Consider the following 15,397-nt stretch of genomic DNA (forward strand, 5'->3'; position numbering starts at 1 on the left):
GGTAGATGAGTCACATGAATTTATCATATAGCTTTGCATAGCTTTTGAAAACTTGAGTTTTATCTTTATTAGAGTTTCAGTACAATTATAAAACAAAATAGAAAAATAAATACTCTAAGTAAAAGATAAAGTTAAAATCCATTCTTTTCTTTGTGCTGTTGATGTAAAGTACTGCAGAGCTAGTACTACCACTACTCAGAGTTGACAAGAATTTGCTTCAGCTATCTTCATTATTGAGTCTTTGAATTTATGTACAACCTGCACAATTCTGAAGGTTCTACAGGTAGTTTTAATCAGCATATTAGGTCTTCTCAATAGACTATGGATTTGAGGCTACTCTATTTCAGGTGAAGCGCACATCCTCATGTTAAATAAATGAGCAAAAACAGCTTACTTACTAAAAAGAATATTTTATTTGTGGTTTTGTTGTTTTGTTTTAATTAGATGTTTTGTTTTAATTAGATGCACAGAAATTTAGACTTCTCACCCATAGAACTCATTTGTAATGACTTAAAGACTCAAGGTCAATAGGATATTATTGGTAGCCCTATGTATACCTAAAAACAAATATTAAGGGAAATATATGAAGAAAGTTTAGTAAGAGGCAGATGCCTGGAAGAACTGAAATCTGTTCATGAGGCTTAGAGCTTGATATAGATCTTGAGAATGGTCAAAGCAAAGTGCAAAGACAGCTCTACTGTGTTTATTAGGGAATATCAGGGATCATAGCTTTAGGTCTCTACTTTTGTACTATTTGGAAAGTCTTTGTCAGGAAGCAAAGAAGAATACAATACTGTATATATAATGTGTAATAATAGGGTGGTCAAATTGTGTGATCTTCTAGACTTTTATTTACTCTAGGCTGATATTCCATCCTGTCAGGGTATCTTGTCTAATAACTCCCTTTTTTGTTAAAGTTAAGTAAAATTAATTCAGCAAAAATTTTAAAGCTTTTTGCTAAGTTCTAAGTAATAGTTACATTTATGTTTTATTAGTATGTAAATGCCAGATTACATATTTTATGTGTTAACACTAAACCAGAAAAATCTATATTAAATCACTTTTCAAAGGACAAATATAATAATACATCAGGAAAGTAATTCTTGGTTTTTGAAAAGGCCATGTGTTTCTACTAAAAGAATGCTTAATGTCATTAAGAAGGTACGAAATTCAGCCAGAAACTGTAATCTGTAATCCTAACTACTCAGGAGATTGGAGATCTAATGATTGTGCTTTGAGGCCAGCAATAAATAATTTAAGAAATTACAAATTACCAGAAAAGAATATAAGTTCTGAAAAAGTAATCATTAGTAATGTTTTAGAAAATGGCTCATTCCTTAAAGATGTCATAAAAATGAACACAAACCATAATACATTTATTACATTTATTAACATGTATATTTTCACAACTATTGATGCCTTCTCTGTATGTACTAGTATTCATCTCATGCTGAGACCACCCACTACTTTGATATGCCCCAGCTGGAGCTGGATTAGAGAGGATGATAATTACTATATGTCATTTCTTTTGAGAAATAAATTGACCATGTTCTTTCTCCCTGAGGGAAATATGTTTGTATATTTCAGAAATCATAAACCTCTCCATACAATATCTGAGTCCGGTAGACTTTAATGTTCCATGCTTGAAAATCTACCATAATGTTATGGTTATCTGGATATGCTACTTTAACACTGACAACAAAATTTTTGGGGATTGTCTTCAGGGTCTAAGGTAGGAAATTAAATCTTAAAAAAAAATTTCAGCAGAATCTACTGAAAATACTAGCAAGTGGAACATAAACGTATTGAAAAATTGGGCTGGGAAGGTGGCTCAGTGGTAGAGTGCTTGCCTTGCATGCATGAGAACCTGGGTTTGATTCCTCAGCACCACATAAGCAAAAAGAAAAAAGCCGGAAGTGGCGCTGTGGCTCAAGTGGTAAAGCGCTAGCCTTGAGCTGAAGAGCTGAGGGACAGAGCCCAGGCCCAGAGTAGGTCCCACGACCGGACCCCCCCCCCAAAAAAAAAGTATTGAAAATTTACTTCATTTTTGAAGAGATCAATTTAATGGCAAATAATGGCCACACTTTGGAGAAAGTGATTAAAAATATGAAAAAAGTCTTTATAAAAACTATTCTAACAGATTACGTAATGATTTTATGTTGCTAATTTCAATGGTGGAATATTATAATAATCTATATTATATAAAATATAGATTATATAATTATAATTATTATATATTATATAATATTCCTATATAGTCTCTTTACTACCTCCTCCAGTCTCCCACAGCAATATATGTAGCCTTTTATCTCCCCAGATCACATGCAGATTGTATAGTTCTAGATCTGGGTTCTCAAGCTTATTTGACATGTTTATTAATATATGGCTTAGTTTATTATACAGTTATTATTTGCAAGCTGCTCAGTCAAGTACATGATAGTATAAAAATACAAAAATATATTTGCCTAATTTAAGATTGAATACAAATATTATTCTCTGTTTATGTTGTCTTAGAATGTGAACTTCTTTATGTATTTGGTAGAAGATTCAGGTACATAATTTTATATGATCTGGAAGAAAGGACTTTTTAAAGAGTCATAAAAATTTGATCTCTATAGAGAATACTAGATGTATTTTAGTTTTTTGTTGTTGTGTGTGTATACATATATGTGTTATGTGTGTGTACCTATATGCTTGTACTGGGTTTTGAACTCAGGGTCTGGTCTTTGTCCCTTAGCATTTTTGCACAAACCTGATGAGCTACAGCTCCACTTCTGGCTTTTTGTTGGTTAATTGGAGATAAGAATTTTTCCTGCTCAGGTTGACTTCGAACTGCAATCCGCATATCTCAGCCTTCTGAATAGCTGGGATAACAGGTATAAGTCACCATCACCTGGCATATTTGAATGTTTTGATAGAACATGTAGTTTAGAATTGGAAGGAAAAGTTTGCAAACTGCCATAATGTCCTAAATGCATTTATCTTTAATTTTCTAACCTGACTGAAGTCTTCCAGTTAAATTCCAGTATTAAAATTGATATATTTATCCTATGTTTACAAACGATAAAATAAAAAACTCTAGAACCATTTGTTGTCAGTGAAATTACCTAAATTTTGGTAATACCTTCTAAATTCACAGTTCTGGTAAATTTTATTATTTTTTGTGAGTTACTTATTCAAACTTTATAATCAGTGATTTTCATCCTCTGGTTGGACATATGCTGAATCTAAAGTATAAAATTAGTAACATTTGAATTTTTAAATTTAAGGATTTAGAGAAATATTACCCACTGCTGACTTGTCTGATTTGGCATTTACTAAGTAAAAATTCTACTTAGTTTTAAGTTTATCTAATCTCCCAGCTCTCATATTTTACTGTATAAGTAACTACTATTACATGTAATTATTCTCACATTATTCTATGTAAACTACTTTTGGCTCTGTAAGTTGTAAATTCCTAGACTGGGTGATTTCATATTTTGCTACATTTTTTCCCTGGTTCCCAGGGTGAGTAACACAGGATGAGCTAAATTTGGAATGTTTATCATTGAAAAGTAATATGTTGTTCAGTTTTGCCAACAGCTCTCTGAGATAGATACCTTAGAGATCCCTCTTTAACTTCCAATCTGTCATGGCTACTGTAAGGGCCTGGATCAAACTCGGGGACCATGTGATAGCTATATTACTTTTATATGTAAGAGGTGTTTGCTTAGCTCTTTTGTACTACTGAACCTCAATTGTGAAGCTTGTCATTTACTGGCTGCCTGTCATCATACCAAAGCAAAAAAAAAAAAAAAGCCTTATTATTGTATCTTACAAACTTTCTTCTGTAACTATATTTTTTCTCTTTAGCAGTTTTGAGTGTACTGTCCAGAATAATTTCAAGCTTTTTGTATGATTTTATACATGCTGAATTAAATATTTCCTCGTTTCAAGTAGGAAATTACTAATTATCTTTCCTAGTGGATTTTACACTGAATTCAAGGATAAGTACCATTGTATATTGTGTGTACATTGTGTTTCTATTATTTGCAGAAACTAGGTACTCAGTATTTATTGAAGATGAAAATAAGGACATGTTAATGATACATTTTACTGAGAACCTTAGATGTCTTCACATATTATTAGATGCTCAGTATTTGTTTAATAAATAATGCCACGGGGTGGGAAGGTGGCTCAGCGGTAGAGCGCTTGCCTTGCATGCATGAGGACCTGGGTTCGATTCCTCAGTACCACATAAGCAAAAAGAAAAAAGCTGGAAGTGGCGCTGTGGCTCAAGTGGTAGAGCGCTATAGCCTTGAGCTGAAGAGCTGAGGGACAGCGCCCAGGCCCAGAGTTCAGGCCCCACAACCGGACCTTAAAAAATAAAAAATAATGCCAATGTGATGTTTCTGGATGGTGCTATGTGAGCTCTAATAGAACCAGCAAGGCTTTGCTCCTGTTGTTCAGTCTGGCTTCAACTCACTATCCTCCTACCTTGAGTGCTGGAATTACAGGTATGTGCCACAGTGACTCAGTCAACAACACCCTGAAAAATTAAGGTTTATAAAAGTTAAATAGCATGCTTAACTTGCTATCGTTTGTTGTAGAAATGTTGCCAGATGGGCTTCTTTGGTTTTGTTTTCAAATTACAAAACTAATATTATTCTTATATTTTGCTTTCAGTCTGAGAACTGCTACCTTATTTTGAACTAAATGATCTATTTTGTTAAATGTGAAAATGAACTAGCTAATTTCTCAGGTCTGCTATGATTTGAAGTTACATGGTGGTTTGTGTACCTTCTCGAATACCATTTTATAGGAATTTATAGTTTATTGTAGAAATTGATTTTTCTCTTCACAATGTTCATTGAGCAGCATACAATTCATTTTTCAAATGGACAAGTGTACATTTTTAAGTATATGGGTAAAATATGTATTTCCACAGGTAGAAAAAGAAAATTACAGGAAAATAGTACATATCTTGCTAGAATAAAAAAAGTATGAAGTCTGTAAGATATTTTGTTTTCCAGTAGCTAAAAATTCTAAAGCTATTTGAAACTAGTTTTATTTAAGCTTTTTTTTTTTTTTTTTGCTTTATAACATTCACAGTGTATATCCATGTTTTTGTTAAGAAAAGTGCAATGGTTTGGTGGACAATCAAATTAAAAACTATATTTAAGATATTCCCTGACTTCTGATTGTTTGACTTAGGTTTTATTTTGTTTTATTTATTTTTGGTTGTAGGTCCTGAACTCTGGGGCCTCAAGGCGAGTGCTCTACCACTTGAGCCACAGTACCACTTCCAGTTTTCTGGTGGTTAATTGAAGATAAGAGTCTCATGGACTTTCCTGCCTGGGGTTGGCTTTGAATCATGATCCTCAGATCTCAGTCTCCTGAGTAGGTAGTTTTACAGGTTGTGAGCCACCAGTGCCTACCAACTTAGGATTTTTTGGACGTTGATTGTGTGACAGCAATACAAGGTAGAAAATGTAGGTCAACTTTTGAATTTTGACCTTCTCAGACTAGTGATTCAGACTCACCTCATTCTAGTTTTGGTAACAGCATTCAATATGATATATAATATATTCACTATTTTATTATAGAATAGACTTTGTGTTCAGTGATTTTTGTAGGCTAATTAAAAATTCTGAGTATGTTTAAAGTGGGATAGGTCAAGCTATGATGTTTGATACATCAGGTACATGCATGTATTATTGACAATATATTTTCAAGTTACGAGTTTATCGGATATAAACCTGTGTTCTAAACTGAAGAAAACTAAGACCTATAATAGTCAAATATAGATGATTCTTTCAGAGACTAAGCCACAGAAGTTGGCAAATATTTATAAGTGACTAGGCTCACATAGCAAACCTAAGATGGGCTATCACTGCACATTATTTAATGCATTGGTTGGATAATGGTATAATTCCATTTGTGGTAGAACCTTTAGTACAGTAATAAGATAACTAGAAAAATCTAAGTATGTCAGAGATGTAGAGCAATTAGAAAGTCTGGATATCATTAGACTCCTACAATTATACAGTACACCATAATTTCCAAAACAAGTTTATGCTGTAACAAGAGTTTCAGACATGAAAGTTGTTTTTAAAGAATGCATTACTGCAGGGCACCAGTGGCTCACACCTGTAATCCTAGCTCCTTAAGATGCTGAGATTTGAGGATCACGGTTCAAAGCTAGCCTGGGCAGGAAAGTCTGTGAGACTCTTATCTCCAATAAACCACTAGAAAACCTGAAGTGGCACTGTGGTTCAAATGGTAGAGCACTAGCCTTGAGCTGAAGAGCACAGAGACAGTGCCCAAGCCCAGAGTTCAAGCCCCATGACTGACAAAAAATCAAACAAAGGCATTACTGTTGTCTCAAACATTCTTTCAATTTTGTAAATATCATTGAACACTTAGTATTGCTAGGCATTTTAAAACGATGTGCTTTATACATATCACTTTCTATACTTTTTTTTTTGGTCAGCCGTGGGGCTTGAACTCTGGGCCTGGGTGCTGTCCCTCAGCTCTTCAGCTCAAGGCGAGCTCTCTACCACTTGAGCTACAGCGCCACTTCTGGTTTTCTGGTGGTTTATTGGAGATGGGAGTCTCATGGTCTCTCCTGCCCGGGCTGGCTTTGAACCGCAATCCTCAGATCTCAGCCTCCTGAGTAGCTAGGATTAGTTTCTACTTTCTTACACTATTCTCACCTTATTTAACTTGCCCTAAGTTAACTTCTGAGTTCAAGCCCCAGGACTGGCAAAAAAAAAAAAAAAAATTCTTAATAGCTTATTACAAAGCATTTCTTAAGTGATCTGATTAATTTACTCCTATATTTACCAGAAATTGTAGGTTAAAAACACCTGACTAGATTAATGCTATTAAAGGAAAGGTTTATTTTGATCATCCCTTAAAATAACAGTTTCAGAAAGGTGGATAAAAGGCCCCCAGAATTATTTTACAAATTGATTCATGTAATTCTCATTTTTTTTCAATTATAAGTAAAAGAATTTCATAAGAATTTCATCAAGTCTAATAGTATTGTTGACATGCTTAGGCAACATGAAATGAACAGGATGTTCATAATCATATTCTTTCATTTTAATGATCATTAAATTTGGAATTCATGGTTGATACTCATAAATATCTGATACAAGTAATAACAAACTAGCATTTCAAAAATTTAATAATATCAATAGTGGGGAAAATATGACAGTGTTAAATGCAAGATATTCTGTGAGTGGAGTATTTTTAAACATCTGGGACAGACAAATTCAAGGATGAACCAAAGCTACCTTTTGGCCTGTAGTTGATTTCCTCATCAATAGCATACTATTTTCAAATATTTACCCTCACAAATTTCACATATTTTAAAGCATTGTTTTGCTAATGAATATAGTTAGCTAATCATTTTTTCCTTGTATGTGTTGAGTACCTTCCTGTTCTAGAGTTGTATCAAGTCAGGTACAAACACTTGTGTAACACTTGTGTAACAGTTTAAATGTAGTGAGAAAAAGAAAAAAAACATTGGAAAAGTTCTACCAAAAGCAAAATACCGTAATAATCTCACAAATTAAAAAATTACTGTATTATAGAAGTTGCTAATTTTTCCAACAGCACTGACATGCAGTGAATGAATCATCATGTTTTCATTTATGTATGAATAAAACGACCTTTATTTCTTACTCTAGTTGTCCTGAAAGCCCGTGAATTTAGAAAACATATCTATACTGGCAAATATATTGTGGTATAGACAAAAATGGGTAGATCATGCCCTTTAATGAGGAAACACAACAGCTATTTGGACAGCCATTAAGGTGATAGGAAAATAAAATCATTGTATTTAAAAAAAACTGGAAAATAAAATCATTGTATTTAAAAAAAAAAAAAAAAACTAATACGGGCTGGGAAGGTGGCTCAGTGGTAGAGTGCTTGCCTTGCATGCCTGAGGCCCTGGGTTCGATTCCTCAGCTCCACATAAGCAAAAAGAAACAAAGCCACAAGTGGCGCTGTGGCTCAAGTGGTAGAGCGCTAGCCTTGAGCTGAAGAGCTGAGGGACAGCGCCCAGGCCCAGAGTTCAGGCCCCACAATCGGACCCGAAAAACAAAACAAACCACTAACACGTTCCTTTTAAAACAGAGCAGTTAGCTATAATAGTAAACCATTAAGATGGTGGTTCCAGTTGAAGGAATTTATTTTATTTTTTGTTGGTCATAGGGCTTGAACTCTGGGCCTGGGTGCTGTTCCTCAGCTCTTCATCTCAAAGGTAGCACTCTACCACTTGAGCCACAGCGCCTCTTCCAGTTTTCTGGTGATTTTTTCGATATTAGTCTCATAGACTTTTCTGCCCTGGTGGGTTTGAACTGTGATCCTCAGGTCTCAGCCTCGGCACCTGGCTGTTGAAGGAAATTTTTATCATGTTACAGGGAAAAAAAAAAAAAGATCAGGAAGTTCAAAGACTTTGTCCTCTGATATTGTTTGTGGAGGAAAGGTGTTCACATAGGTTTTCAGGTAAGCACAAACACTTAACATTTCCTTGGGAAATTACTAATGATAGGAAGGGCTTTTCAGTGATATTAGCTATCTTGCTTAAGTGACATCAATAGTCTACTACCTTGAAGGAGCATTTCTCTAAATCTATAATGTGAATTTTAGTGTCAAGGAGATCAGATTATATTAAGATAATGTGAAAAATGACTCAGGTCTGCAGAGCTTTATTTCTCCCTATCTCATTTATTTTTGTTGCAGAAAGTATATTTTGAGCTTATTTAAAACCACTCCACATATTAGGATTACCACAAAAGATTATTTTTTCCTGAAATGAATAAAAAAGGACAGATTGAGAATTCATTTAGCATCCTCTACATGGCCATAAGTAAACCAAAAAGAAAACATGTTCTCATTCAAAAACCAGAACATTCAACAGCATTTAGTGCACTGATTGGAATAGTGATACAACTGGGTTTATGATGACATCTTCATTGAAGTAACAAGAATATGGGAGATTGAAACATGTCAAGGACTTTATAAAGCAATCATGTAATCACTGGACATCATTAGACTCCTCTTAAAATTAAGAAAGAACCAAAGCAATTTGTCTTCCACTCAGTCAGAACCTAGTGGGGAGGCCAAGGTCTGCATGGCCCAGGGCAGACCTTACAAATACTACTTCTGTTCATTTTGTAAGAAACCTGTATCATTTGACAGTAAAACGTGACAATTTAGTGACATCTTGTGGCCAAAACTGTTCTGTGAGCTTCCTATGTCCTATGTCATTGGATTGGCTTTACAGTAATGCACTCCCAAATGGAAAACATTTTTCTGAATATACCTGAAGACAGTTTTTCATGGAAAATTAAACTCATTTAAAGGACTTATTGCAATCCATTTCTGGATCCTCCTCCTGCTTCCCACTTCCCCCTCTCCCTGTCCCTCTTACCCTCCTTCCTCCTCCATGCCTAGATGATATCTTTTTGGTGATTTATTGGAGATAGGAGTTTCACAAACATTCCTGCTTAGGAGAGCTTTGAACCTCTGATCTCCATCTCCTGAGTGGCTAGGATGACAGGCACCAGCTAGTGCTTGGCAACGATCCTCAACGTTTTTTGCATTCTCCATAAGTGGACTTTATATTTAAATATATAAATATTACATGTAATATTTATATTGTAAATGCATTTATATAAGTATATATTTAAGAATTCTTATTTATCCTGAGTGTTACATAGTACATTGCTCTGTAACATAATATCTCTGGATTCTAAGCTAAGAGAACTGAAATATTGGTGCTTGTCTTTCTCAGCTTTGTGGGCTACTTAGGAGGATTTCTTTTGGCTCACTAGTTTACAGGTTCAAGTGAAGAGCAAGCAGACCATTGCATTGATTCTCTGGGGTGTAGCACATCACGGTGGAAGTGCTTGTAGGGTCAGGCGTTCACATCCTGATGGATGCAGGGACAGTTTGGGGTCCTACAACACCTTTCAAAGACAAATCCCAATAAACGGAGGACTAAGCTCCATAGCCTAAAAGTTTTGCATCCTTTCAGCAATGCGTCCTGGGACCAAAGTCTTTAATGTAAAGTCCTCTGGAGGATGTGATCTATATTCAAGCCACAGTGATACTGGTACCACAAAATGTAATTACTAGAATGTCAACAAATTTAGGTAGTCACCAAACTTTATTCAAACTTAATTGATTTGAATAAAATTTAAAAAGCAATTTTCATCTGATAGGTTTTTCATTAAAGATGTATTTTTAGCACTAAATTACTATTTGGATTTTATAGCATTAAAATATATGTGTCTTAATCAAGAATGTCTTTTAAATACTGACTGCACAATACTTATTCCTCTGTACACCTGAATGTAAATATGACTTCATGATAATATAAAGATAATTCTAAATATAGTTAGATTAAGATAGTCAAGTAATAAAGCAAGGTGCCAGAGGCTCATGCCTATGATGCTTGCCTAGCAGGCACAATGCCTGGGTTTTAAATACTCCTCCCCATTGCAAAACAAAACACTGATTTTCTTTTGAGTAACAGATCCACCAGAAGGAATGAGTAGACAGTGATGAATTTTCTGTACAAAGGAGAGGGAAGTGCTAGATGCAGGGAACATGCAGGGATGCCAGCAATGGGACTTGGAGCTGTATTCCGGCCTTCAGCAAAATCATCATTGGAGAGATTAAGGAACATCATTGGATCCAGACAAGGGAGGGGACACAAAGTCAGAACTGAAAAAACAAAAACCCAAACCACAAAACACTATTGTTATCCACATCCCTTTCTTCCCCAAGCAGATGATTTTCTCTTTCTTGGCCTTGCAATCCATCCTTATTAATGTTATATTGATGATTGATGACAAATATGCTGAAATGAAGCTCTGATTTGCCACTTTGTCATTTGCAAATGTGGAAAAGATGGCTTTGCTACCAACACAGTCATTACTTTATTAGAAGAAGAAGCCTCATGGAAGATCTATTAACAATTTAAATATGAATAATTTTATTAGTTGGGGATGTAGAGCTTTGTGAAATGTAAATATTTAAAGATCATCCATAGAGTTGGCAAATGTTGATGTCAAAACTTCTCCCTGCACCCCCTCCTACTTACAGGGGACACCAACAATCAATCTTCTCTTTGTTTCCCACTGAGCTCAAAGGAGGTCACACATTCTTGAATACATTTTTCTGGGCACCCTTCCTAATCAACTGGCATTTGAAAGAGAGAGAAAAAAAACAGTCTCCCTCTCAGATTTAGAAGTCTTCTGTATTTCTCAGGGGGACTGAAGGGGAGAATCTGCTGTTTATATTCTTCCAAGGGGACTCTATCCTTGTATTATGGCTAATATGGTCAATTATTTAATCACATTTATTTTTTATTTCTTTTTAGGGGGAGGGGTCCGGTTGTGGGGCCTGCACTCTGGGCCTGGGCGCTGTCCCTCAGCTCTTCAGCTCAAGGATAGTACTCTACCAATTGAGCCACAGCACCACTTGTGGCTTTTTTTCTTTTTGCTTATGTGGTGCTGAGGAATCGAACCCAGGGCCTCAGGCATGCAAGGCAAGTGCTCTACCACTGAGCCACCTTCCCAGCCCTATTTTTTTATTTCAGTGGCACTTGATTGTATTCCACAGATGTGCAATAGAGCGGTCAATAGAGCTTTTTATAATGTAGATGTATTTATTTAATGTCTTATATTTCTCAACAATGGGATTTTGAACTCAAGGCCTCATACTTTCTACTCAGTTAATATATCTTTTACTAGGAGACAATATTGCCACAAATGACCCAGGTTGATCATTTATATAGAGACTTTTATAGAGTTTTTATAGTTTTTATGGTTTTGTAATTGAAATCTATGTTTCTAATATTGATGAGTATCAGTTAGGTATAGGAGGAAATTCAGAGGAAATTTAAAATGGAGGATGCAATCACAAGATTTGAGAGAAAACATTGTAACTAAATGTTCCAGCTTAAAGGTAGCCCATCCAGGTAACAAAGTGTCACAAGGTAGGTTTATTGAATACCCCACACATTCAAAGACTAATGAAAGTCAATGAATGGTTCCTAGACCAAGAAGTCTTTAATTTGCCTGCTTACACTAGATGTCAAATGTAAATTAGCAAATATCCATTCCCCGCCCCAAATTTGGGCTTGTTCCAGGGGAGGGATTTAACTTCATCCAAGACCTTCTAGTTCAATAAAATCTTGTGCTGGCTTCATATCTGTGGCTCAGGTCTGTAATCCTAGTTACTCAGGTGGTTAAGATCTGAAGATCATGGTTCAAAGCCAAGTCATGTAGCAAAGTCCTTGAAAAGTCATTGATCTCTTAAAAGCTTTATCTTTTAGAAGCCACCAAAACAAAAAACAGAAGTCAAGTGAAGGTGCAACTCAAGTGGTAGAGATTTAGCTGTGAGTTAAAAAGCTCAGGGACAGCTTCCAGGCCCTGAATTCAAGTCTGAAGACCAACCCCATCCCCTGTACCACCACCCCCTCCCACACACACCAAGCAAGCATGCTGGGAAAAGATAATTATCATTCTCACCCTAGAGATGATCAACTTTCATACTATTGAAAGCATATTCCTTTCCTAATAAACTTTCCTGTCATATATATTATTCTCTCCCAAAACAAGGATGGAAGTAGACAGCCCAGCTGACTCTCTAACACGTGTACACTCCAATTAAAGACTGGAGGCTTAATCTAGTAAAAGTGTGACACTCAGGAGCTGGAAGCTTTGGAACTCTGGCTTCAATTGTTGTATGAGAATTCAGTCTTGAGAAAACAGAGAAGCCATATTTTGAAAGGTCCAATTGCGATCTTTATTGGAGAGCCAGTGTTGGCAGGTGGTCGTCTGTCTCAAAAACCTGCAGCTCAGAATCAAGCTTGAACAAAAGTTTTAAAGACAACCCCCCCATCTTTGGGTATATATAAGGCAGTAGCTTGGGGGCCAATTTAAACGTTCCATAATGGAGGGGTATATGCCTCAAATTTTCCATTTAGGGAGCTAATCAGAGGCAAGCAGGAGTTAATGGAGACAGAATCCACATTCTCAGTAGTGAAGCTTTCCTAGAGCTAAACAGCATGATGTCTGCAATTCAATGAATGGCCTCTCTCACCTCTAGGCTTTTCAGAGCTGGGGGGAAGCACTAGGAAGGCTGTGAGAACAAGGCCATGTGGCTTAGGCGCAGTCTCCTTACTTCACAATATGATCGACACAATTAGAAAATATTAAAGGAAGAAAGGTGAGCAAATGCAGTCATTTTGTTCAATGTACACTGTGTAAACAATAAGCTACATAACGTGGGTAGGGACAGGAGGGAGAAAATGGGAGAGAGAATGAAGAAAGGGGTGACATGTCAAAAAGCATTGTGCTCATAACCATACTTATGGAATTGGAACCCTTTATACAGCAATTAATAATCACAATTTAAAAATGTCAAAGGATAAATTTTAAAGTCAGATCAGTGTTGCGCACAGAGCATTATGTTCTCTACTTGGGAAGGTGTTTAAAAATTTTCAAAACGAATAATTTAAAAATTATTACTAAAAATAATCTGAAGAAAAAATGTGTATTTCAGATCACATAATCTTCTCCGTTTAGTGGAAACCTGCCAGTTTGTAGTTCAAAGCTACTTAATTTACTACAGCAATGATTCTCAAACTTTATTGTGTATTAAAATCCTGAAAGTCTTGCTAGAGTGCTCCTCTAGCCTTTCTCCCCCAAAATGTGCCTTTCTTAGTGAATGACGATGTTGATACATCTGTCTGAGGAACAACTTTGAGAATTATTGGCCCATATAATCTGTATTCAAGTCAATGTTATTGCCTCAGTGTCCAAAAACTTAATTTCTAGGTGTCATAATGGATAGGAGTACTTAAGCATCAGGTGACTACAGCCAGGCATGGTAACGCATACCTATCATCCCAGCATTTGGGAAACTGAAGCAGAAGGATCATGAGTTTCAGATGACCTTCCTCTGTATAGCAAGACACTGATGACAGAAAGAGAAAGAAAGGAGGAGCAGGAAGCAGAGGGAGGAAGAAGGCAATAAAATATGGACACTAGGTCGAACGTGCTATTTTGGCATTTTGATGGATGATGAGGACTGTACAGAAACTCTTAGAGGTGAAATTCCAATTCCTTACTCCCACCCCGGGGCGATCGGCTCCTTAAACTAGAAGCAGATGGGTGGAGACTTGGACAATAGATTACTAGACCTGCCAGACCTGAACCAAGTTCCTTGGGACCCTGCCCTCTAACTATGACCCTGTTAGGCCCCATCACCACTGCTACCATCATGCCCTGTCTTGTGTCTCCTGACTCTCCTCAGGTCACCAGGCGTCCCTCTTCTCCTCCCCATTAGAGTTGATCTGGTTTGTTGAGATTGTTTTTCTGCTCTCTCATTTCTTTCTCATGAGTCAGTTTCCTAACAGTATAAGGTGCATTTGAGGCTGCATGTTTTGAGGGGAAATACGTCTGCCTATGGTCGCTAACTTTGTAATAAAGACTCCAGATTCAACCTCTGCAAATGTGGCTTCTATGTATCTTGTGATCAAATTCCCATATAACCCCAGGAAGGCAGGGAGAGACCGAGGAAGGACGGACGGAGAAGAAGAAAGACATGAGCACTGCATATCACTTTGTTTCCACAGACAGACATATAGGAGTTTTGACTGACATTTGGCTCCTGTCCAAATGATTCCAGTAAAAAATGTCTTGTTAAATCTCTTTTGTTGACTTCATAGTGTTAAGACAGCCTTCTGACCTTCTTTTAAGATAGCTCCTACACATGGTGAAGATGAACCTGTGTGAATCTGTTTAATGTTTTATTTTTGTCAAAGATAGCAGATTAAAGGTGGGTGACCTGCAGGACAGATCAGGACAGACAGATGAGCCTTTTCAACACCAAATGTGTTTAAGACTTTAGGTCCTACTATTCTTTCTTTTTTTTTTTTTTAGTAGGTTTTTTTTTATTGTGAGAATACTGTACAGAGGGGTTACAATTACATGAGCAAGGAAATGAGTACATTTCTTATCCAGCATTGTTGCCTCCTCCTTTGTTTTGTTTTTCCCTACCATTCCTTCCCTCCCATCTCCACAACTACATTCTCCCCCTCCCCAAATTGTAAAGTTTGTTTTTCGACATAGCGTCTTGTACATCTCATTGTTACAATGGGTCAACCTGTATTCTTTCAATGCCCTATGAGGGAGAAAAAATGAGGAAGATGTATTTATTACAAATGAAAATTAAAACTTATTGGGTGATATGAAAAGTAACTGGATGTACAAGATGTTTAAGGAAATGTACTATAAGGTAGGTAGCAAGTACTCTTCCATTTCTTATTTGAAAATATGGCTATATAGACATTTGAAGTCATTTAGATTTTTCAGGAAGAAGTGGATAC

This window comes from Dipodomys ordii, unplaced genomic scaffold, assembly GCF_000151885.1.
Source record: "Dipodomys ordii isolate 6190 unplaced genomic scaffold, Dord_2.0 Scaffold73, whole genome shotgun sequence".
Classification (NCBI taxonomy): Eukaryota; Metazoa; Chordata; class Mammalia; order Rodentia; family Heteromyidae; genus Dipodomys; species Dipodomys ordii.